The sequence below is a fragment of the Schistocerca piceifrons genome, chromosome 9, assembly GCF_021461385.2.
Source record: "Schistocerca piceifrons isolate TAMUIC-IGC-003096 chromosome 9, iqSchPice1.1, whole genome shotgun sequence".
NCBI classification, from domain to species: domain Eukaryota; kingdom Metazoa; phylum Arthropoda; class Insecta; order Orthoptera; family Acrididae; genus Schistocerca; species Schistocerca piceifrons.
In genome coordinates this window covers 227,921,033-227,933,337 of record NC_060146.1, presented here as the reverse complement: position 1 = coordinate 227,933,337, position 12,305 = coordinate 227,921,033, and the positions used below count along the sequence as shown (strand labels likewise).

General features: G+C 47.7%; 1 protein-coding gene across 2 annotated transcripts in view; it reads right to left on the bottom strand.

The window, feature by feature from the left end:
• LOC124716924 (serine/threonine/tyrosine-interacting protein-like) overlaps nucleotides 1-12,305 on the bottom strand; it is a 78,107-nt gene that overhangs the window by 48,845 nt on the left and 16,957 nt on the right. The window lies entirely within an intron of this gene.

Sequence of the window (12,305 nt, the reverse complement as noted above, 5' to 3'; positions counted from 1 at the left end):
CCGAATGTGAACTGTGAGAGAAGACTGTGAAGGCAGATGGTCCAAAGGTGAGGTAACTCTTAACTGCTCAAACTTTTGTGACCGACTACAAATCAAATTGATTCATAATAACTGACAGTGGTGAAAGCAAGCCAGGTGCAATACTTATCATTACATTCTTTACACAGTCTGACAGGTGCCGGGGATACTTCTGCAAATATATTATGATCCGGCGAAAAAAGCGCAGCGATGAAAAATCTGTTGACGAGGAGCACTAATATGCCAATTCTAATTAGTGCAAGTCATTAACTCCCTGTAAGAGCACAGAAATTGGGTGTGGAAAATATATTTGTGGATAAGTCATTAAATCTATAGGGAGAGGAAGAGAAAGAAGCACCAGTGTCAATGGAGGAGATTGTCTGAAACTAAATGCAAAATGTTGCAGTATACAACCTAGTACTGATGGCACTTTTTCTCGGCCCCCGTGTGATCAACAGAAGTCAACCGACTTCGTGCCACACCTGAATGTTCACACTTGTTGCCAACCTTAGCTACGTAATGCTACTGTGCACCAGAACATTAATTAGCCATTGTGAATTTAGCGAAGGGGCTGTACAAGGTCCACTTAGCAACGTTCTACTAACTGTCATATCCCTTCTACGACACATTCACCCATTTAAGTTTCATTTCCTTTATAAGCTGTAAGCTGGCTGCTCTGGAAAAAGGAGTCAGGACTTGTCCCAGCAGCCAAGATGGCGTGAGCTGATCGTGAGCTTATGCTCTGAGCATCCTCTGGTCACAGGCCACGTGAAAGTGTGCAGACAGTACATTAGTGTACTAATAGCTCAAAAGACAATGTCTGTGAGAGTTTGATTTAGGTATTTACTACCAAAACTTATTTACAACAAGTAACCAATTTAATGTACAGGGAAATGTATTGGCAGCAGTGCCTCTAATAAATTGTATGAAAGGGAAGTATAACTTAACCAATACACTGACAGTATGATGTCAGCTATGCTCAAGCTCAAAACGCAACACACAATGTCTCATTTCCTTCTATAATAATGCTAAATGTATTAACAATTTCCAAAACCAATTTTACTGAGCACCAAATTTACTAAAGACACAAAATTAAGGGGAAGTTCATTTTAGTTCCATAAAATTATATTTGCTTAGACATATTATATTTCACATTTTTTGTCCCTGCAGTTTTCTTTCACACAGAAACACCACCTAGCAGTTTTACCATCTTATGCCGTTCACTCAAAACTTTAAAATATTTCTTTGTTCTTAACCGTGTGTCAGCTTCCATTATGTAAGGAACACTTCTGATACCTTCTGAACAATTAAAAATATTTTAGACTTTTATATAAACCTACTGTGACATCGTCGGATTCTACTCTGCAAACTAAAATGCTATGGCATCCTTCTTGTAAGGATAGCCTTACCTTCATAACAGAAAGCAAAATGTCACATTGACAGGATGCCACAGGCATAAAACTGATCTCAGAACGGGGAACACAACATGTGGTATCCCACAAGGATCAGTATTGGATCCACTTTTCTTCCTGCCCTACATAACTGATCCTCCAATGACTTTAAAGGGCAGTTCATAAACTGTAATGTGTGCTACATAATCATATTAATCAAGAGTCTAAACTCAAACGTACAAGAGAACGCTCAGACAATAGCTGAACAGGCCTACAAGTGGTTCACAGGTAACAGTACAAGTCCCAATCTAACAACAATTCATGTAACGGTTATCGGTGGACTGGATTTGTGACTGCATTATAGTGCAATTCCGGTGTACATCATACAAGGTGTCCCAGGAGTAATGGTCAATATTCAGAGATTTAACAGGAACAATTATTTGAAGCAAAAAAGTCCAATAAATATGACCTCTATAATGCATACCTTAACAGCTACGAGTAGTTGTTCAGTAAAAGAGATGCATTTCACAACAGCAAAGAACATTTACTTGCAGGTTTTACTTAAACATGGACTCTAAGGTGCATTCCAGAATGATGGTGTTGAGCCAAAACTCTCGTCTTTTCACATTCTATTTTATGTTCATTTTCTATGCAACTGGCAGCCATGGTCAAGTTCTCAAGTTTCCATTGTTTTGTGTGTCATGTATCGTTTCTCCCGTGTATGTGGTACATTTACACGTGTCAAACTATTCACACTGTTGCTGAGTGTTGTGCAGAGTTTTCACGACATATCAAACAAAAGGAACTTGAGAAGTTGATCACAGCTAAACAATGCCTAGAAAATATGCATAAAATACAATTTGAAAAGATGCGAGTTCGGGCTCCAACACCACCATACTGGGATTCTATTATCAAATAAGTGGCCAAAAATAGAAAAAAAGCAACAATTTCAACAGAGACTACAGGTACACACATAGAAGTGTGTGGAAGGCTTTAGGCATTGAGCGAAAGCGAAGACATAGGCTCAACACTTGTAGGGACACAGGAGTGGACACTCGCACCACTTTATGCATCACTGCTGGAAGCTGTTCAACTTGCCTTCTGTGCATGCATCACTCCAGCTCTCTCTGGAAGGTTCCAGACACTACCGTTACATCCACATAAGCAAAACACCATGCCAGCCTCAGCAGTCAGTTATTTTAATTCCCGATGATGATGGCGGCAGAGACAGCTGTCGAAATCTCGTGTGTTTTATTCAATGTGACACAGCTTGTAAATTGTGAAGATTTTACTGGTGGGTCTAAAAAGCTTCCCAAATGCACCTATTTGATAAACCAACTCAAATGACAAGCAAATAATAACACTACAGTAGTTCCAAATAAAATTCTGCACTGCACTACAGTAAATAAAAGACACTAGGCATCAAAGATGACATGCTAAGTTGCAGACAGAAGGGGAAGGGATCGCAGGATACGTGTGGGAACAGAGAAGAACGCTGTCTAGTGGAGTGTGCAGGGGCTAGATGGAGACATGACAAGACTGCCAACATTCATGCTAGTGGACAGATGGTCGGTAGTCATACCAATATAAAAAGCTGTGCTACAATGGCAGCAAATCTGGTATATGACATGGCTGCTTTCACATTTGACTTGGCCTCTGCTGGGGTAGGATAAGCCTGTGACAGGACAGGAATAGGAAATGGTGGGTGATCAGATTGGGCAGGTCTTGAACTTGGGTCTTCCACAGAGATATGATTCTTGTGGCAAGGGCTTGGGATTGGGATTGGAAGTGGCATAGGGATGAACTGGGGTCCTGTCAAGGTTGAGTGGACGACAGAACGTCACTTGAGGAGGGGTGGGAAGGCTCTTGGGTAGGATGTCACTCGTTTCATGATGCAATTGTAGGTAATCAAAGCCCTGGCAAAGGATGTGGTTCAACTGTTCCAGTCTACAGTGGGTTTGGGTGATGAAGGAGGCACACATTTGTAGCTGGTTCTTTGGGATGGTCGGAAGGTTGCAGGTGTGTAGGGGAAATGGCAAGGGAGATCTATTTGGGGTCTAGGTCTGGGGGATAGTAACTGACTGTGAAGTCCTCTGGAGACCTTCAGCATACTAAACAAGATAGTTCTTGTCATTGCAGATACACTGTTGCTGGGTGACAGACTATGCGGGTGGGAATTTTTGGTGTGGAAGGGATGACAGCTGTCGAAATGCAGGTAGCTGGATTTCATCTGGACAGAGGTGTGGATGGAGCCATCAAAGAGGAGGTGGTCAATGTCTAGGAAGGTGGCCGACTGAATTGATAAGGATCAGATGAAGGTGATGAGAGAGTAGGTACTGAGGTTATGAAGGAATGAGGATGGAGTGTCTTGGCCCGGAGTCCACATCATGATGATATCATCAGTGAACCTGAACCACACCAGGAGTTTGGCGTTTTGGGAGGCTAGGGAAGTCTCCTCTAAATGGCACATAAACAGGTTGGTATAGGAGGGCTGCCATGCCGGTACCCATGCTGTGCCACAAATTTATTTGTATACCTTCCCTTCAAAGGAGAAGTAATTGTGTGCTGGGTTGAGGTTAGTAAGGTTCATAAGAAATGAGATCACGGGTTTGGAGTCTGAAGCATGTTGGCAAAAGCAGTGTTCAATAGAGGCAAAACTGTTGGCATGAGGAATGTTTGTGTATCGGGAAGTGATGTATACAGTGACGAGTGGGGATCCGTGAGGTAAAGGGTTGGGAATGGTGGACAGTTGGTGAAGAAAGTGGTTGGTATCTTCTGACGTGGGAGGCTAGATTTCGGGGAATTGGTTAGTGGTGTTGATCAATGAGTGGGGACATAATAACCAGCTACAATGGTGCGTCCCAGATTTTTGGGACTACATCCTAACACCACACTATTACTACTACATAAATCCGTGACACAGCCATGGGTCCCACATGGCAGCTCCTACGCAAGCCTGTTTATGGCCCATCTAGTGGAGACCTTCCTTGCCTCCCTAGCCTGGTTCAAGTTTATTGACATCTTCATGATCTGGACTCAAGATGAAGGCACCCTATTCTAATTCCTTCACAAACCCAACACCACATCTCCCATCTGCCCCAAATGGTCCTCCACAACCCAGTATGCCACCTTCCTGGCCAATGACCTCCTCCTCTCTGATGACTGCATCCACACCTCTGTTCACATTAAATCCAGCAACATCCATAGTACCTGCTGTTTGCTGTAATCCCTTCCATATCAAAAAATGCCTCCCATACATCCTGGATATCACTTGTATCTGCAGTGACAAGACCTCCTTTGTATAGTATGCTGAAGGTCTCACTGAGGCCTTCACAGAGAGGCACTATCCCCCAGACCTAATACCCAAAACAGATCTCCCATGGCATTTCTCCATATACCTCCAATGCTCCACAAGAACCAGCTACGAACAAGTGCCTTTTGTCACTCAATACCAGCCCGGACTGGAACAAATGAACCACATCCTTTGTCAGGGCTTTCATTACCTATCAATACATCCTAAAAATGAGCAACATCCTACCCAAGGTCTTCCTCATGTCTCTTAAATCGGTATTTCACTGCCCACCCAAACTCCACAGCATACTAATCCATTCGTATAATACCCCAACCTCAAACCCTTGCCACAGGGAGCGTATCCCTGTGAAAGACCTGCCCAACTCACCCACTCAGCACTTCCTATTCCAGTTCTGTCACAGGTTTATCATAACCCATCAGAGGCTGGGCCACCTGTAAAAGCAGCCATATTATATATCAGCCCTACTGCTATCATTGGACAGCTTTTTATATTGGTATGACTACCAACCTGCTGTCCACCAGGATGAATGGCCGTCGCCAAACTGTGGCCAAGAGCAAAGTGGACCAACGGCACAGCATTCAGCTCAACAGATACTTTATTTCCATGACTGCTTCACAACCCAGGTTATCTCGATACTCCCCTAATCCGGATTATCTCTTCCCTCCCTCCACCAGCAGCTTTTCTGAACTATGCAGATGGGAGTTATCGTTTCAACACATTCTCCACTTCTGAAATTTTCCCTGCCTCAACCTACAGTAACATACTGTTCCCACACCCTCAACCCAACAGTTTCTGCACCGCTCTGATCTACCATCTCCTCCCAATTCATGTCACCTCACCCTAACTGTGTGCCACCCTCTGCCAATGTACTCGCCTGCCTTTCCCCTTCCCCGTTCATTTTCTCCGCTCCCTAACACCTGCCCAATATCATCTCCATCCCTCACAGCCTCCCAATGCTGCACCTTGCAGTCTTGTCATGCTTCATCTAGTACCTGCACTATGCCCTCCCTTCCACTTCCCCGCCTCCTCCAGACTGTTGCTTTTGTTCAATTTGACAGCTGCACTCTGATCTAAGCTCCCGGAGGTGGCTGTGAAGTGTGCAGAAGGTGTGTTTTCTTTTGTGAAGAAGGCTTTAGATGAAACCTATATATGTAACAGTCTTTTCATTGTCCCTGTCTGCAACTCAGTGTCATCTTTATGGTGAGTAGCAATCTACCATTTTCCTTATATTGTTGATATTCCAACCATGTGTTTCCACTGTTTTATTACTGATGGGAGCAGTTCATGGTGAAAATAAACCTTAAATTATCATGTGATGCCTTGATCCAGTGGGTGAATTAATTCTTATTTGCTTTAAGACAAAACAATTTTTTTCACATCTCCTCACAATGACAGCAGGTGAATGAGCTGGCCAGTGATCGAAGACTAGTGGAGCTGTTTCTCTCAGCTTAAGTCATCACAGGTGTCAGACATCATCTAACCATGTAATGGTACCGTAACGATGACATGTTTACACACTTTATGTCTCTCAGGCTCGATTTTACTTTTGTCTCTATAAATATGTTTCAGCTTACAAACACTCAATTTCTGACAGAAAAGAAATGCAGCACCAAAAAATAATCAATGTAGAGATAAAATTTCAGGAATACATTTGTCTAGGTAACTTATTTAAGTGATTAACATTGCAAGATCACAGGTCAATGCAAGTGTGAGGTAAGCCACTGCAAATGTGAAGTGCTGGCACATTTTATTTTTTTTTTTAGGGCGCAAAACTGCTGTGGTCATTAGCACCCGGTCTGTGACTTAGGAAACGGTAAAAAACGAAAATGGAAAGCAGCAGCAATGGTAACGAAACTCAAAAAATTGGAGAAACTAAAAGCAGAAGGAAAGCTTAAAAATCCACTACAGAAAGGGGTTGGTTGTCCCCAAAAAGAGCTTCAAATGACTGACGTCATCTCACTGGCACTAATAAATTCGAGAACGCGATCGGCCGAGCACGTGTCATCTGCTGAAATGGACAATATATCAGGCGACAGCTGTAGATGGGCGTGTAACGGAGTAAAACAGGGGCACTCAATTAAAAGGTGTCTTACCGTCCACAGCTGAGAGCAGTGGGGACAGAGTGGGGGAGGATCGCCGCTTAAAAGATGTCGATGGCTAAAAAGACAGTGCCCTATCCGGAGTCTAGTTAAAATTACCTCCTCCCAGCGACGCGTTCGGGAGGAAGAGGTCCAAGCACAGGGAAGAGCTGTCACGTCCCGCAATTTATTATGGTGAAGTGTCGACCAATGTGCGTGCCATAAAAGAACAACACGACGACATAAAACACTCCGTAGATCGGCAAAGGGAATCGATCGAATAGCTGGTCGAAGAAGAGAGACTGCAGCCTTGGCCGCTATATTGGCCGCTTCATTGCCACAGATACCAACGTGTCCTGGGAGCCAGAGGAACGCCACAGAGACGCCCCCCCAAATGGAGCAAGTGCAGGCAGTCCTGAATCTGGTGGACCACAGGGTGGACAGGGTAGAGAGCTTGGAGACTGAGGAAAGAGCCGAGAGAATCTGAACAGATAACATACTGTATCCGCTGATGGCGACGGATGTATTGGACTGCCTGGAGAACAGCGTAAAGCTCCGTAGTATAAACCGAACACTGGTCGGGAAGCCGAAATCGATTGGGGGTGTCGCCAACAATATAGGCACTCCCTACACCTAACGATGTTTTCGAGCCATCAGTGTAAATAAATGTGGCTTCCTTCATTTGTGCACATAGAGCAGGAAATGCCCGACGATAAACAAGTGAAGGGGTACTATCATTGCGAAATTGACAAAGGTCACGCAGCAGGCAGATCCAGGGATGGAGCCAAGGTGTTTTTTTTATTTTTTTGTTGGGGTTTAAGGGCGCTCAACTACTGAGGTCATTAGTGCCCAGTCACAATTGTTAGAGCACATAGAATCTAGTAAAACTCAAGGGGGGGGGGGGGGGGGGGACACCAGAAAGTCCTTACAAAGATGCAGATAAAATAAGTAAAAGAGTTAGATGTCTTTGGACAAGCCAGTCAAAGTTATAAAACGAAGAACACGAGCAGCTGCTCGAGCGTCATCAGCTTAAACATCCGGTAAAGTAGATGGCAGGGATAGGACAATATGAGATTGACTAAAGCGGGGACACGACAATAAAACATGGCACACTGTTAATGCTTGACCACAAGGGCACTGCGGGGCTGGGTCACCAGAGAGCAGGTAGCGGTGGCTAAACCGGCAATGCCCAATCCGCAACCTGGTCAGAAGGACCTCTTCTCGCCGAGATGGTCAGGAGGAGGTTGTCCAAGCAGTTGGGAACGGTTTTACTGCCCGGAGCTTGTTTCCTTGAAGGGATGACCAAGTATCCCACCACGATGACACAAGCCTCTTACAAACAATCCCACTAATGTCAGATGACAGGACACAGTGGGAGGCCGGCCGAGGCAGGAGGACAGCAGCCTCATTCCCAGGTACTCCTACATGTCCAGGAACCCACAGAAAGCTGACAGGAGAGCCATCATCAGCGAAAGAATGGACGGACTGCTGGATCCGTTGCACCAAAGGATGGACCGGATAGGGAGCTCCAAGGCTCTGAAGAGCACTGAGTGAATCAGAGCAGAGTACATACGATGAGTGACGGTGGCGGCGGGCATACTGAACGGCCTGATGGAGAGCAAAAAGCTCGGCCGTAAAGCTGGAACATTGGTCGAGGAGCCGGTATTTAAAGGTGACGACCCCGACGACAAAGGCACAGCCGACACCATCGTCAGTTTTGGAGCCATCAGTGTAAATAAAGGTGACTGGCAAGTCGCGCACGAAGTTCGACAAACCGTGAGCAATACACTGCAGCCGGAGTACCCTCCTTCGGGAGAGAGCTGAGGTCGAGATAAATATGAACCGGAGCCTGGAGCCAAGGTGGTGTCCGGCTCTCACCCTCTCTGAAGGTGGTAGGGAGGGCAAAATCCAATTGTCGAAGCAGGCGACGCAAGCGGACTTCAGGGGGCAGCAGGGCAGACACATACAACCAGTACTGACGGTCGAGAGAATCGACGAAGAAGGACTGATAAGAGGGGTGGTCGGGCATTGACAACAGCCGGCAGGCATACCGACAAAGCAGTACGTCGCGCCGGTAGGTCAATGGTAATTCGGCAGCTTCAGCATAAAGACTCTCGACGGGACTAGTGTAGAAGGCTCCGGTCGCAAGACGTAACCCCCGATGGTGGATGGAGTTGAAACGGCGTAAGAGGGATGGCCAAGCAGACGAGTAGACGAAGCTCCCATAATCCAGCTTTGATCGGACTATGGACCAATACAAGCGAAGCAGGACAGTGCGATCCGCTCCCCAAGATGAACCACTAAGAACTCTGAGGTCATTAACGGAACATGTGCAACGGGCCGCCAAATAAGAGACATGCAGAGACCAACAAAGTTTCCTGTCCAATGTGAGCCCTAGAAACTTAGTTGTTTCTACGAATGGGAGAACAACAGCACCGAGATGTAAGGATGGTGGAAGGAACGCTTTATATCGCCAAAAGTTGATACAAACCGTCTTCTCTTCAGAGAACCAGAAGCCATTTGCCACACTCCATGAGTATATGCTGTCTAGACAACGCTGAAGGCAGCGCTCCAGGAGGCATGTTCTCTGGGCACTGCAGTAGATCGCGAAGTCTTCGACAAAGAGAGAGCCTGAGACATTAGGTGGAATGCAATCCATAATTGGATTGATCGCTATGGCAAAAAGGGCTACGCTCAAGACGGAGCCCTGAGGCACTCCGTTCTCCTGGAGGAAGATGTCGGACAATACGGAACCCACAAGTACCCTAAACTTTCGATCTGTTAAAAAGGAATCAATAAAAAGGGGCAGGCGACCGCGTAGACCCCACCTGTGCATAATGCGGAGGATACCTCCTCTCCAACAGGTATCATAAGCCTTCTCCAAATCGAAGAACACGGCTACCGTTTGGCGCTTTCGCAAAAAGTTGTTCATGATGAATGTCGAAAAGGTCACAAGGTGGTCAACAGCGGAGCGGCGGCGACTAAAGCCGCATTGAACATTGGTAAGTAGCCGTCGAGATTCAAGAATCCAGACTAACCGAGCGTTAACCATGCGTTCCATCACCTTACAGACACAGCTTGTAAGAGAAATGTGGCGGTAACTAGAAGGAAGGTGTCTATCCTTCCCAGGTTTGGGTATAGGAACAACGACGGCGTCACGCCAACGCATGGGGACCTGACCTTCGGTCCAGACGCGATTGTAGGTGCGAAGAAGGAAGCTTTTGCCCGCCGGAGAAAGGTGTGCCAGCATCTGAACGTGAATGGCATCTGGCCCCGGAGCAGAGGACCGGGACAGTGCAAGCGCACGTTCGAGTTCCCACATAGTAAAGGAGGCATTATAAGTTTCCAGATTCAGCAAGTGGAAGGAAGGTCGCCGAGCCTCTTCTGCCTCTTTCCTGGGAAGGAAGGCAGGGTGGTAATGGGTGGAGCTTGAAACCTCCACGAAAAAGCGGCCGAAGGCGTTGGAGACAGCCACAGGATCAACAAGGACCTCATTACCTGAGGTCAGGCCAAGGTACCGAGGAGTGGGCCTTAATGCCCGACAGCCGGCGCAGGCCACCCCAAACGACAGAAGAGGGAGTAAAACTGTTACAGGAGCTGGTGAAAGAGGCCCAACAAGCTTTTTGCTGTCTTTGATGACTCTACGGCATTGCGCTCGGAGTCGTTTGTATCCAATACAATTCGCCAACGTAGGATGGCGTAAAGCACGTCGTCGAGCACGGATAGCGTCTCTACAAGCCTCATTCCACCAGGGGACAGAAACGCAACGTGAAGAAGAGGTAGTATGAGGAATGGAACGTTCGGCAGCCAGGGAGGAGTAAAGTCCCCAGTCAGCTTTCGGTATGTTCCAACTCGAAGGACGTGGGGATGGGGTGTGGTGCAGGAGACGAACGACACAGGGGAAGTGGTCGCTCGCATAGGTGTCAGAAAGGACATACCACTCGAACCGACGGGCAAGAGTGGTAGAACAGATCGAAAGGTCCAAGTGGGAGTAGGTATGAGTAGACTCCGAGAAGAAAGTCGGGGTGCCAGTATTGAGGCAGACAAGATTGAGATGGTTGAAGACATCCGCCAAGAGGGAGCCTCTTTGACAGGATGCAGGGGAGCCCCAAAGGGGATGATGGGCATTGAAGTCGCCAAACAATAAAAACGGCGGAGGAAGCTGAACAATCAGGTGCATCATGTCAGCCCGACTAACTGCGCACGACGATGGAGTGTAGACGGTACAAACTGAAAAAGTAAAAGCAGGAAGAGTAATACGGACAGCTATTGCTTGGAGTGGGGTGGTCAATGGGATGGGATGGTAATAGACATCGTCCTGAACGAGCAACATGACCCCACCATGAGCTGGAATACCGTCCACAGAGGTGAGGTCATACCGCTCCGAGGTATAGTGGGTAAAGGCAATACGGTCAGTTGGGCGCAACTTGGTTTCCTGGAGACCAAGGACGAGCGGACAGTGCAGGCGGAGGAGCAGTTGTAATTCCTCCCGATTAGATCGAATACCTCTTATGTTCCAATGTAACAAGGCCATCGCTAGTCAGAAAAAAGGGGGGAACGAGACGGGGGAAGAGCTGGTCACCTCGACGGCCGCGGAGGGCCAGGTTTCGAGGAAACAACGCTACAACCGGCGGGAGGCGGATCCTGTTCCATCGAGTCGTCGCCAGCTGCGGCCGCTGTCCCGGGTTGCGTAGGAGGGGCAGCATCATTTGCCGACAAGAGGCCAGCTGAGCGCCTGGCAGCAGAGCGTCCCGGCGAAACTGAGGACGGCCGGGAGCAGCGACTCACGGATGGAGCGTCACACGAAACGTGCCGGGGTGGAGAGAGGGATAGAGACTTCTTCTTGGAGGCCTTCTTGGAAGTCCGAGGAGGCACAGGGATTGTGGGCTGGACCCGAAGAAGGTCCTCATGCGCGGGGTCCATTTTGGAACACCGGACCTTGGAAGCCGGTGGCCCCTGGGGCAGAGGGGGCGGGGGCCACCGGGGAGGAGGATTTGGAAGGGAGGGATTTGGGAGGCGGAAGTATAGACCCCGGATGGGGTGAGGAGGTGGAGGTGGGACAGGATAGGGGTGAGGATACTGTGGAAGGAGTGGACACGACTGAGGCAAACGAAGTTGTCAACGTCACGGGATGGAGGCGGTCATACTTCTTCCTGGCCTCAGAATAAGAGAGACGATCCAAAGTTTTGAGTTCTTGAATCTTCTTATCCTTCTGATACGTGGGGCAGTCTAAAGATCTAGGCGAGTGGATGCCAGGACAATTAACGCACCGAGGTGGTGGGGTGCATGTATGTTCCTCACGAAGAGGACGTCCACAATCGCCACAAAGGGGCTCAGCCTCACACCGTGACGACATGTGCCCAAAGCGCAAACACCGAAAGCAGCGCATAGGAGGCAGGACGTAAGGTCATACGTCACACCGGTAGCACATCACCTTTACCTTCTCCGGGAGAACGTCCTCCTCGAAGGCGAGGATAAAGGCCCCGGTGTCGATGCGACGGTCTT